General features: G+C 47.2%; 1 long non-coding RNA gene across 1 annotated transcript in view; it reads right to left on the reverse strand.

The window, feature by feature from the left end:
• Positions 1-12,697, reverse strand: part of LOC145503975 (uncharacterized) — a 100,504-nt gene that overhangs the window by 9,904 nt on the left and 77,903 nt on the right. Inside the window, exon 3 of the long non-coding RNA XR_014051971.1 lies at positions 8,286-8,615. This is a non-coding gene — a long non-coding RNA (uncharacterized LOC145503975). The remainder of the gene's footprint in view (positions 1-8,285; positions 8,616-12,697) is intronic.

Below are 12,697 nucleotides of genomic sequence, written 5' to 3' on the forward strand. Positions count from 1 at the left end.
CACCGGCCAGGCAGCTGAGATGCGGCCAGAATGTGAGTAACTGCAACACTTCTGCCAACTTACTGCTCCAAGTGACTGGGACAGAAATTAGCTGCTCATGTAAAAAGTCATTAATCAGCAGGAACTTAATAGAACCTCTCTCTGCCCCATTCAGCACAGCCACAGCCCCTTTCTGCTCCTGGCGCCCTGGCTGGGCTGTTTGAAGGCCAGTGCTAGGTATAGGTGGAAGGCCTAGGAAAAATTCAAGGTCACAGAATGACTTGAGCATTGACCACAGCTGGGCAGAAACCACTAACTCAAGGGGCCCACAAACGGTGGCACAAGTAGCATTGTGTGTAAGGCTACTTCCCATCATGGGCCACGTCAATTTGCATGAAGACATTTTTATTGCAAGTGACAGAGATGTGTCTTAGGAAAGGGTTGCCTTTTTCTGATTTTAATAAATGGGTTTTAGCCATTCTAACCCTGGCCACTGATAACTAGGTAGATTCTGCCTGTAAAAACAGAGAAGAGGGATTTCCCCGGTGGTCCAGTGGTTAAGATTCCACCTTCCAATGAATCGGACGTGGGTTCAATCCCTGGTCCGAGAACATGCCATGGGGCAACTAAGCCCGAGTGCATTCTGGAGCCCGGGCTGCAACTAGAGAGTCCATGGGCCACAACGAAGGATCCCACATGATGCAACTGAGACCCAACACTGCCAAAAATAAATAAATATTTTTTTAAATTAAAAAAAAAAAACCCTCTGCTATTAAGTGACAATCTACTCTAGTATTCTTGCCTAGAAAATCCCATGGACAGAGGAGCCTGGCTACAGTCTATGGGGTTGCAAAGAGTCAGACACAACTCTGGAGTGTTGGAGTATCAGTTCATTTCAGTCGCTCAGTCATGTCTGACTCTTTACGACCCCATGAACTGCAGCACACCAGGCCTTCCTGTCCATCACCAACTCCTGGAGTCCACCCAAACCCATGTCCATCGAGTCGGTGATGCCATCCAACCATCTCATCCTCTGTCGTCCCCTTCTTCTCCTGCCCCCAATCTTTCCCAGCATCAGGGTCTTTTCCAATGAGTCAGCTCTTCGCATGAAGTGGCCAAAGTATTGGAGTTTCAGCTTCACCATCAGTCCTTCCAATGAATATTCAGGACTGATTTCCTTTAGGATGGACTAGTTGGATCTCCTTGCAGTCCAAGGGACTCTCAAGAGTCTTCTCCAACACCACAGTTCAAAAGCATCAATTCTGTGGCGCTCAGCTTTCTTTAGAGTCCAACTCTCACATTCATACATGACCACTGCAAAAATCATAGCCTTGACTAGACGGACCTTTGTTGACAAAGTAACGTCTCTGCTTTTTAATATGCTGTCTAGGTTGGTCATAACCTTCCTTCCAAGGAGTAAGTGTCTTTTAATTTCATGGCTGCAATCACCATAAGCAGTGATTTTGGAGCGCAAAAAAATAAAGTCAGCCACTGTTTCCACTGTTTCCCCATCTATTTGCCATGGAGTGATGGGACTGGATGCCATGATCTTAGTTTTCTGAATGATGAGCTTTAAGCCAACTTTTTCACTCTCTTCTTTCACTTTCATCAAGAGGCTCTTTAGTTCTTCTTCACTTTCTGCCATAAGGGTGGTGTCATCTGCATATCTGAGGTTATTGATATTTCTCCCGGCAATCTTGATTCCAGCTTGTGCTTCCTCCAGCCCAGCGTTTCTCATGATGTACTCTGCATATAAGTTAAATAAGCAGGGTGACAATATACAGCCTTGACGTACTCCTTTTCCTATTTGGAACCAGTCTGTTGTTCCATGTCCAGTTCTAACTGTTGCTTCCTGACCTGCATACAGGTTTCTCAAGACACAGGTCAGGTGGTCTGGTATTCCAATCTCTTTCAGAATTTTCCACAGTTTATTGTGATCCACACAGTCAAAGGCTTTGGCATAGTCAATAAAGCAGAAATAGATGTTTTTCTGGAACTCTCTTGCTTTTTCGATGATCCAGCTGATGTTGGCAATTTGATCTCTGTTTCCTCTGCCTTTTCTAAAACCAGCTTGAACATCTGGAATTTCACGGTTCGTGTATTGTTGAAGCCTGGCTTGGAGAATTTTGAGCATTACTTTACTAGCGTGTGAGACGAGTGCAATTGTGTGGTAGTTTGAGCATTCTTTGGCATTGCCTTTCTTTGGGTTTGGAATGAAAACTGACCTTTTCCAGTCCTGTGGCCACTGCTGAGCTTTCCAGATTTGCTGGCATATTGAGTGTGGCACTTTCACAGCATCATCTTTTAGGTTTTGAAATAACTCAACTGGAATTCCATCACCTCCACTAGCTTTGTTTATAGTGATGCTAAGGCGCATTTGACTTCACATTCCAGAATGTCTGGCTCTAGGTGAGTGATCACACCATTGTGATTATCTGGGTCGTGAAGATCTTTTTTGTACAGTTCTTCTGTGTTGGAGTATAGCAGCACACTAAAAAATTAAACAGAAAAGAAACACACAGCCTCCAGGACTAAGTGAGAGGAAAGAAAATGTAGTAAATAGATCTGCTTTGCTCCTATGGTCACCTCTGATAGAATAGTTTGGCAGATATAGTTGTTAGGAATTAAATTCAGCCTGTCATTAAGAGGAATTGCTACAGGAAGGGGGAACCCCTTCCAGAGCCCGAAACTGGGCTCTTGTCTAACACTCAGAAATGAATTGTCCAAGAAGACACTTGTGCTGACAAAGCAAGAGATTTTATTGGGAAAGGGCACCTGGGCAGAGAGCAGTAGGGTAAGGGAACCCAGGAGAACAGCTCTGCCACATGGCTCGCAGTCTTGGGTTTTATGGTGATGGGATTAGTTTCCGGGTTGTCTTTAGCCAATCATCTGACTCAGAGTCCTTCCTGGTGGTGCACGCCTTGTTCAGCCAAGATGGATGCCAAAGAGAAGGATTCTGGGAGGTGGTCTGACATGTGGTGTCTCCTTTTGACCTTTCCTGAACTCTTCCAGTTGGTGGTGGCTTATTAGTCCCGTGTCCCTTACAAGGACCTCCTGTCGTAAAACAACTCATGCAAATGGTTACTATGGTGTCTGGCCAGGGTGGGCAGTTTCAGTCAGTGTGCTTCCCCTAAGAGAATCACAAAATAATGGCAACTCAAGGGGAGGAGGGTTTTTCTCTCACATGGAAGACAGAGGGTAGATGGTCCCAGTACAGTAGCTCCACAAGGTCATCCTCTTTTTCCTCCTAATGTCATTTACTAAAATTTAAGTTGGAATTTGAATGTATTTAATTGTAAATTTAGTGACTTCCACGCAAAGGAAATACTTACATTATATCATTAATGAAGGAAATGTTTGTTATTACTCTATGAAGGAAATCAGATCCCTCAAGAACTGGCTCAAAAAAATATTAACACAAGATTTTTTGTTTTGTAGCACTGACTCATCTTTACAAATTTCAGACTGATTCTTTGCTTTCTTACGGCCACCCCTTCGCCTTGTTAATCTGGTGGTGTTAGGCCTTTTTCATAAGACGCCAAGGACACGGAATGAAGGCTTTGAGAAGCCACAAGCTCTTCCCCAGGTCCACACCTTTTCCCCATAAAAACTAAAGGGGTTCCAAGACTTCCCTAGTGGACCAGTGGCTAAGACTCCACACTCTCAATGCAGGGGGCCTGGGTTCGATCCCTGGTCAGGGAACTGGATCCCACCTGCCACAACTAAAGATCCCGAATGCAGCAACTAAGACCCGGCACAGCCAACTAAATTCTTTAAAACCAGCAACAACTAAAGGGGTTCCAACAGCTGCAGTGCTCAGCAGCGGGGGACAGCAGCATCTCTCGCTATGAGCCCCACCTGCACAGTGTGGCCGCACCCTCAAACCCTGCCCTCTGAAACTCTCTGTGTATACTCGTCCCAAGGATTCAGACAGCGTGTATCAGGGACAAGAAAACCTTCCTTCCCAAGATTGTGAGGTCTGACGCAGGGCTGTCATCCTTTACCTTCCTAGAGTGCTGGGCTTTCAACCTGCTCCCACTCTCCTTTCCTCTGCACACACATCCTTTCTCCCACTGTCCCGCCTCCTTCCCAGCCTTTTCCTCCTCCCTCACTTCCTGTGTCAGAGCGTCTGGATGTTGGCTCAGCCAGGCCCTCCAAATTCTTCACTCATCCCATACCTGCTCTGTAGTCACTCAGATGACACCCTCACACCACGGACACTTGTGGGGGCAGGGGGCCCAGGCCACACTCTGGCTCTGGTGCCCCTGCAACCATCATAAAGGATGTAGCCCACAGGGAATTCCTTGGCGGTCCCACTCCAGTGTTCTTGCCTGGGAAATCCCATGGACAGAGGAGCCTACTGGGCTACAGTCCATGGGGTCACAAAGAGTTGGACACAACTGAGCAACTGAGCCACATCAGTGGTTAGGACTTCAAACTTTCACGGCTGAGGGTCTGGGTTCAATCCCCTGGTTGGAGAATTAAGATCCCACAAGCCTCAGTGTAGCCAAAAATGATAATAATACACAAAGGAGACTGTCCCTTGCACACAAAGAATGTGTTCGTTGGAGAAAGTGGCTCTGACTGGCACTGGCTTGTGAACCCTAGCGGTCCTCCCTTGGAGGATGAGTCATGCGCAGCATCCTGAAGGAAGGCATAAGAAAGGCCTGGGGCAGCTTCCCAACTCAAGGCCAGAGGCATTGCCTGTGACAGCAGGACATGCTGTTCCAAGGGCAGCAAAACAGTGAGCTCGAAAATGTGGCCCATGCAGCTATCACTTTCCCTATGCATCTTGTACCCTCGTAGTATAAACGACCCGTAGTTAAAGTCAACAAGATCTGAGAGGAAGCTGTTAATGACACACTGCTGAAGAGGGTCATGATGTAAAAGATGAGGGCACCACTCCCTGGAGGCGGTTCAAAGCTTGGGTTGGCTGCCAGAGCCACGCAGAGGCAGGCAGGCAGAACCTGCTCGGGGCATCCCTTCAGCATGCTGCTCCCCTCTCAGCCTGGAAATAGGCCCTTTTCCCTCTGCCCACTTCTGTCTACTGGTAAGATGGATGGTCACCTTCCCCTACTCCACCACTGACGTGGTCCAGGCCAACCCTGCTGCTATTAATGGCTTAGAAAGTGAGGTGTTAGCAACCTAGATGTCTATTGACAGATGAATGGATAAAGAAGATGTGGTACATATATACAGTGGAATATTATTCAGCCATAAAAAGGAACAAAATTAGGTTATTTGTAGTGATGTGGATGTACCTAGAGTCTGTCATACAGAGTGAAGTAAGTCAGAAAGAGAAAAATATCGTATATTAACACATATAAATGGCAACCCAGTCCAGTATTCTTGCTTGGAGAATCCCTTGGACAAAGGAGCCTGGAGGGCTACAGTCCATGGGGTCACAGAGTCACACACGACTGAGTGACTGATACATACACACACGGAATCTAGAAAAGTGGTACTGATGAACCTATTTGTAGGGCAGGAATAGAGACACAGATGTATAGAACAGACATGTGGACACAGTGGGGAAAGAAGAGGGTGGGATGAATTGAGAGTAGCACTGACATATATACATGACCATGTGTGAAATAGACCGCTAGTGGGAAGCTGACATATAGCACAGGGAGCTCAGCTCAGTGCTCTGTGATGACCCAGAGGGGTGGGGTGGGGGTGGGAGGGAGGTTTAAGAGGGAGGGGATAGATGTATACAAATAGCTGATTCACTTTGCTGTACAGCAAAAACTAACACACGTTGTAAAGCAATTATACACCAATTGAAAACTTGGACTGCAAGGAGATCCAACCAGTCCATCCTAAAGGAGATCAGCCCTGAATATTCATTGGAAGGACTGATGCTGAAGCTGAAACTCCAATACTTTGGCCACCTGATGCGAAGAGTTGACTCATGTGAAAAGACCCTGATGCTTGGAAAGATTGAAGGCAAGAGGAGAAGGGGACGACAGAGGATGAGATGGTTGGATGGCATCAGTTTGCGTAAACTCCAGGAGCTGGCAATGGACAGGGAGGCCTGGCGTGCTGCAGTCCATGGGATCACAAAGAGTCGGACATGACTGAGCGACTGACTGAAAACTAAATTTAAAAAAGAAAGTGAGCCCCTAGTGTGAGTGAGTCAATGCATAGGTGACAGATGGATGGCAAGTATGACACCTGTGGATATTCCCGCGTACTGGACATCACCAGAGCCAGTGGAGTCTGCAGACAAACAAACTCCCTTCTTGTACAAGCTTCCCAGCAGCTAATCCTGCCCTGAGGTTGATCTCTAACCCAAGAGCACACTTCACAGCCTGCAGAGACAGGTTGCTTCCTGAATATTTCAAACACATGCTCTATTTTAATAGCCTGGACCAAACCCAGAGAGCTCTGAGTCTCTGCACACAGTTGGCTGTCTTGGACCTTATTTCGCCACTGGCTGCTTTTCTGGTGGGTTCCGCTCTCCTTGGGCATTCCCCTGCTAACACTACAGTCCTTCACTTCTGCCCACTTCCTCCTTGGTGCTCCTGTCTCCCGCTCCAGATACACAGCAGAAAGTGGCAGTTTGCAGCATCAATTACCAAGAGGCACGGAGATGTCCCAGGCCTGCTGGTCTGTTCCCCACACTTAACTCAGATACGAGGAGTTGGAAAGGGCCCTCAAGGTAGCAGTGAACTAGGACAACATAGGCTTTTGTCTCAGATAGATATAAAAACAAACTAAAGACTCCTTTCGAGCTAGTTTATTTCAGACATCCCTAACTTAACAGTCTACAAGATCTACCCTTTATCTGCATTTCCATAGATTTAATTCCAAGTTGAAATTAAGATTCTAATCAAGAATTTGGAAAAACTATTCTGCCAAGCAGGAGAATTTTTTTATTCCTCGTACAGTCTAAACTTGCCCATTTGTCCTTTCCTGTCATTCCCTGACTTACTGTGTTTACTACTTTTCTTCTAACAAATCTTTTTTTCCTAGTCCTTTAAGCCCTTCTCCTGTCTGCCATGTATTTTATTCCCTTCCCAAGAAACACTGTCCAAACTGAATGGCAGAGCAAGAGGAGAGCAGGGGTTTCAAGCCCGACAGCTGGGGTTCACAATCCTGATTCTGCTACTTACATGCTGTGCAACCCTGGGCATGTTACTTAACCTCTCTGTGCCTTAGTTTCCTCAGAGGTTAAACTGAGGTGCCTTCATCATAAGGTTATGTGCAGATGAAATGTGTTGACATATGAAAAACTCTTAGGGACTTCCCTGGTGGTCCAGTGGCTAAGACTCTGCTCTACCAATGCAGGCAACTCAGGTTCGATCCCTGGTCCAGGAACTAGGTCCTACATGCTGCGACTAAGAGTTCGAATGCCACAACTAAAGATCCTGCATGCTGCAACTAAGACAAAGCACAGCCAAATAAATAAAGTATAATAAAGTATACAAGAAAAAAAGCTACAGAAGTGTGTGCTATTTTGTCAAACTACCAGGGTGAGCCAGACCAAACAGTTGGCCTCAAGGAGCTCATCCTCGGGTGAAAGAGGAATGGCAAGGGAAAAAAACAACTATAATAGAGTTAAGAGATGACAGTGAACTCAAGGTAAAAGCGGGCTTCCCAGGTGGCACTAGTGGTAAAGAACCTGCCTGCCAATGCAGGAGACATAAGAGACACGAATTTGATCCCTGGGTCGGGAAGATCCCCTGGAGGAGGGCATGGCAACCCACTCCAGTATTTTTGCATGGAGAATCCCATGGACAGAGAAACCTGGCAGGCTACAGTCCAAAGGGTCACAAATACTCAGACAGGAATGAAGTGGCACCTAGCACGCACTCACGCAAGGTAAAATATACGCTCTGTGAGAACACAAAGGTCGGGGCAGTTCACCCTGCTGGTGAATCTAGGACTGCTCGCTCCCTGGCACCGGGCATAATGGGTAAGGAGAAGTCTGGTGAATCCTGGGTCTATTAGTTATCCATTTCTGCATAATAGATTACTCCAAAACTTGAGGCTTCATAACAACAAACATTCACTATCTTGCAACATTTCTAGCATTCCAGTGGTTATAAATCTGTCTTCCAATGCAGGGGACATGGTTTCTATCCCTGGTTGGGAAACTAAGATCCCACATGCCTCGGGGCAGCTACGGAGCCAGTGAGCTCTAGAGCCCGCGCGCCACAGCTGAGAGTCTGTGCCCCACTACCAACGAGTCTGCGTGTCCAAACTAAGACCTGAAGCAATCCATTTTTTTTAATTAAAATCTTTTTTTTTAATTTTACTACTTGACACAGTTTTGGTGGGTTGGGAATTCAGGAGTGACTCACCTGAGGTTTCTGGCTCAGGGTCTCTCTTCAGGTTACAGGCAGACTTCAGCAGAGCCTACTGTCATGCGAACGCTTGCCTGGGGCAGAGGATCCCCCTCCAACAGGGTTCCCACATGTGACGGGCAAGTGAGTGCTGGCCATGGGCAGCAAGCCTCAGTTCTCTACAGGTGTACCTCTCCACAGGATGCTGCCCAGGTGTCCTCAGCTGGAGGCCAACTTCTCCAGAGCAAGTCACCCATGGGAGAACGCGGTGGACAGGGCAATGTCCTGTTAGACCTAGCCTCAGGAGTCACACTGTCTGTTCCACAAGGTTGGTTACACAAGGCAGCCCTAGGACAGAATAAAACAGAGTCGAGAATCACTAGAGGGGACTTCCTGGTGGTCCAGGGGATAAGACTCTGCCTGCCAATGCAGGGGACGTGGGTTTGATTTCTGGTCCAGGAAGATTCCAAGTTTCATGGAGCATCTAAGCCCATGCAGCACAACTACTGAGCCTGTGCTCTACAACAAGAGAAGCTGCCGCAAGGAGAAGCCCGGACACGGCAACCAATAGTAGCCCCCACTCGCCGCAACCAGAGAAACCTCGTGCACAAGCAACAAAGATCCAGCGCAGCCAAAATGTAACAAATAAATAAAGAAGCATGAATGACTGGAGGCCACTCGGAAGCTGGCGGTTACAAAGGGCAGGGCTATGCCAGGCTGTGCCATGCATGGGAAAGGGTAGATGGTGGTCCAGGGGAGAACCTGGGCCCCAGAGGCTTGCTGTGGCCCCAACAGACATGGCTTTGGCATGGGGAAAAAATTACATAGTGCCTTAAGCAGATGGAGCTATTACTAAATACTATGAGTTAATCAACTCAAAAAAAAAAAAAGAAGTTGTTATGAACTCCCAAAGCTCCCAAGATCTACTTGCACCCTTGTAACTAAATACTAGTTAAAATTGGGTAGTTAATTGGACAGCTGGCTCCTCTAGGAGGTGAGCTCCCTGAGTGGGTGGGATGGTTCCCTTTGGCATCCCCACTCCTGGTGCCCAGCCTGGCACGCAGGAAGCGCTGGATGAGTCTTTGTTGAGTGAGGCTGTGGGAGCCTGCAGGCCCTTCTCCCTGTCATGTACTGAAGGCAACAGCCCCCAGGCTTACCCAGTCCCTGCACAGCAGAGAGGCTGCCCCGCATACCTGCTCCTGAGAATCAGGTGGGTAACAAACCCAGGGTGTTTGGGTCTGATCACTGCCCCTCCCTCCTGTTCAGCAGGAGCTCGTCTCCTGCACAAATGGGACACACAGGCCTCCATGTGAAGCAGAATTTGGCTGCGATGGCAAATTTCCATCACCCTCTGTGGTCTTTTCAAGCCAAGCATCAGAAAGCAAGGCTTCAAGGTGGGGTAATGGTTAGGGGCAGAGCACACCCACTGGCCCAGTGGCAGCACATTGTCCATCATCCTTTTTTCAGGCAGGGAATCCTCCCTCTTGACAAGAAAGGGGCTTTCCCTCACCCCAGCCTGGCCCCTCTGCCCCAGCATCTTTAAGCAGCCGGAGTCCTGGGAGAGTCCTGAATGTCGGAGCATTCTGGCTATGACCTGGGAATGCTCCAGCTCTGAGCTGGGATCCAGGACTCAGCTTACACAGGCAGCCTTATTACTCCCTGTCAGGAGTGAGGTTTCATCTCTGTCCCTCTTGAGGGAGGAGTAACATGCCCTGATCCTAACCACACAACATGCATTCATCTCTTCCCTATAAAACAACTCCGAGTCCCTGAGTTATTTATCTTATCAGAAACCATGTGCTGGGTGACTTTTAAAATATTACCCTCCAAGTACATATAGATGATGCCAAGAAGCCAGCCACTGTAAATTACCTCCTGCTGCCCGGACCATGACATGGTTACTGTCACCAGGCAAGCCGTTCACATAAAATCCCAAATGTCTCACCCTTTATCTTTCAATTTTACAAAATTTATTGACCTTCATAGCCATGAGAGGCAAGAGGAAATATATTTCAAGTTCCTGTCTTTTATTACTGACCCAGCTGATCTTGTGAAAGGCTCAGACTTATCCTCCCATCCAGTCACCAGCATTTACAGCAACTTTTAAACATGTCACTTTGCCTTGGGCTGACTTCTTCCCATGGTTTAGGACTCTTTGGGAGATCTCTGAGTAACTCTGATTTCAGGACCAGAACGAATAAATGGTTTAAGTTCTTTTGCAGCTCACTGGACAGAGAATTTGAAATTCCCTTGAGGAGACTGTTGACCATGGACAACAGAATCCTAGGAAGGAGCAAGCATTTCCCAAATTTACATCTTTTTCCATATGAGACTAAGGAGAGGAGCTCCCTCTGCCAAACAGATTCCCAGGCTCCCTGGTGTGCATGTCTGCTGTGTCCCAAGGTTTAAGAAAACAGTATTCAGTTGCATCTCCACTTGCCAAGGAAAAAGTTATTACTGATAAATGTGACATGAAGAATTGATTTCTTTAAACATGTCCTTTAATGCTGAAGCTGAAGCTCCAATACTTTGGCCACCTGATGTAAAGAGCTGACTCACTGGAAAAGACCTGGATGCTGGAAAAGATTGAGGGCAAGAGGAGAAGGGGGCAACAGAGGATGAGATGGTTGGATGGTATCACCGCCTTGATGGACATGAGTTTGAGCAAACTCTGGGAGATGGTGAAGGACAGGGAAGCCTGAGGTGCTGCAGTCCATGGGGTCGCAAAGAGTTGGGCACGACTTGGTGACTGAACAGCAACCACCACAGAGGGAACGTGAACAAAGCAGTCATCATGGAATTCCACCTTTGTTTTTTACAAAAGCAAGAAAAGATTGGCTTTAAAAATACTAGTCTTTATAGAAAAAGGACAAGCATTTGCAGATGTCAACCTTGGTGTGTTCTAATGTGATCCATGTCAAACTGGCTCAAGAAGCAGCGGCTCAGGATGCATAACCAGCCAGCCCCGGGCCTGGGCCCCGCTTGGCACATTTCACCTTGATCTCCCTCCACGTTCTCTCCTGCCCGTGAGCTTGGTTTTGTGATGTCACCTCTAGGCCCAGACACCTGGTAGGGAGTCACTGTCCGGACCCAGAGGACAAAGTTGACAGCTATCTGTCTCCAAGGCAGAAATCATCTGTGTATGTCTCCAATCTTATACTCCATGAGATTTTTTTGCTCCAAAGAGCCCAGCAAACCCAAAGGCACAGCTGCCTTCAGACTTCACTTACAACAGCCTCACAACCAGAATGCCTCCCAAGCCTTCCTAAAGTGTCCGCACCTGTCAAGATGCAGAAGAGGCTAAATGAGACTGTCCTCCTGTTCCAAACCACCGCCGATGCTCAGGTGCAAGGCAGCGCTAAGGCGCGTTAGGCAGCTGGCCTCCCGGCTCTGTCCTCTGCAGCTCTTGGTGGGTGCTCACCCCACGCTGTGTGTGGTTCCCTCACAAGACCGTGCATCCAAGGGTGGGCCCCTGCCCCCCACACAGCTCTCTTCCCTGGGATCTAGCCCAAAGAGTGGGTACTGAATAGCCAGGTAAATGAAACCAAATATGTCTGCAAAAATAAAATATTATGGCTCTAAGCTAGAAAAAAAAATGATGCAAACTCATTTACTTTGTGGAATTCTCTGGAAGGTTAATTATAATAATACATGTTCATTTTTCTTAAGTCACTATGGTGTCCACCTTCATTAAAGGTCTGGGGCTGAGCTACCAATGACGAAATATCTGGCAACATCTGTAGAAGAGTCATCGTGTCTAGAAGTGACTGCTCCCTCGCTTGTGCCTTGGCCCGATACCACTGGTGTTCCCCTTTCTCTGAAATGCATGCTTGTGCACAAGATAGTCAGCTCCCTGTCGGCAGTGTCTCAGTGATTGTACCTCTTTGGGGTCCCAGGACTCTCCAGCACATGATGAGAGCTCAGAAAGTGCTTGCATAGAGCAAGCAGCAGACTGGGTCTCTCCAAACAAGTGAAACTAGCTTAATTCTGTGAGCTAATCAGAACTCACATGTATTGGGGTTTCTAAATGCATTCAATAAGGTTGGAAAACACCTTCTTTTCAGGTACAATGGGTTTGTTCCAGATTCAGGACCCAGCCTTATCAATGTACATTCCCATCAACAGTGTAAGAGGAGAAAGAGGAATGTAAATTGATAGAACCACTATGAAGAACAGTATGGAGATCCCTCTAAAAACTAAGAATAAAACTACCCAACAATCCCACTACTAGCTGTATACCCTGAGGAAACCGTAATTGAAAAAGCACATAGTACCCCAATGTTCATTGCAGTACTATTTACAATAGCTAGGACATGGAAGCAACCTAGATGTACATCCACAGAAGAATGAATAAGAAAGTTGTGGTACATATACACAATGGAATATTAGCCATAAAAAAGAATGCATGTGAATCAGTTCTAATGATGTGA

The sequence above is a fragment of the Giraffa tippelskirchi genome, chromosome 4, assembly GCF_054371585.1.
Source record: "Giraffa tippelskirchi isolate mGirTip1 chromosome 4, T2T-mGirTip1v1.2.pri, whole genome shotgun sequence".
Taxonomy (NCBI): domain Eukaryota; kingdom Metazoa; phylum Chordata; class Mammalia; order Artiodactyla; family Giraffidae; genus Giraffa; species Giraffa tippelskirchi.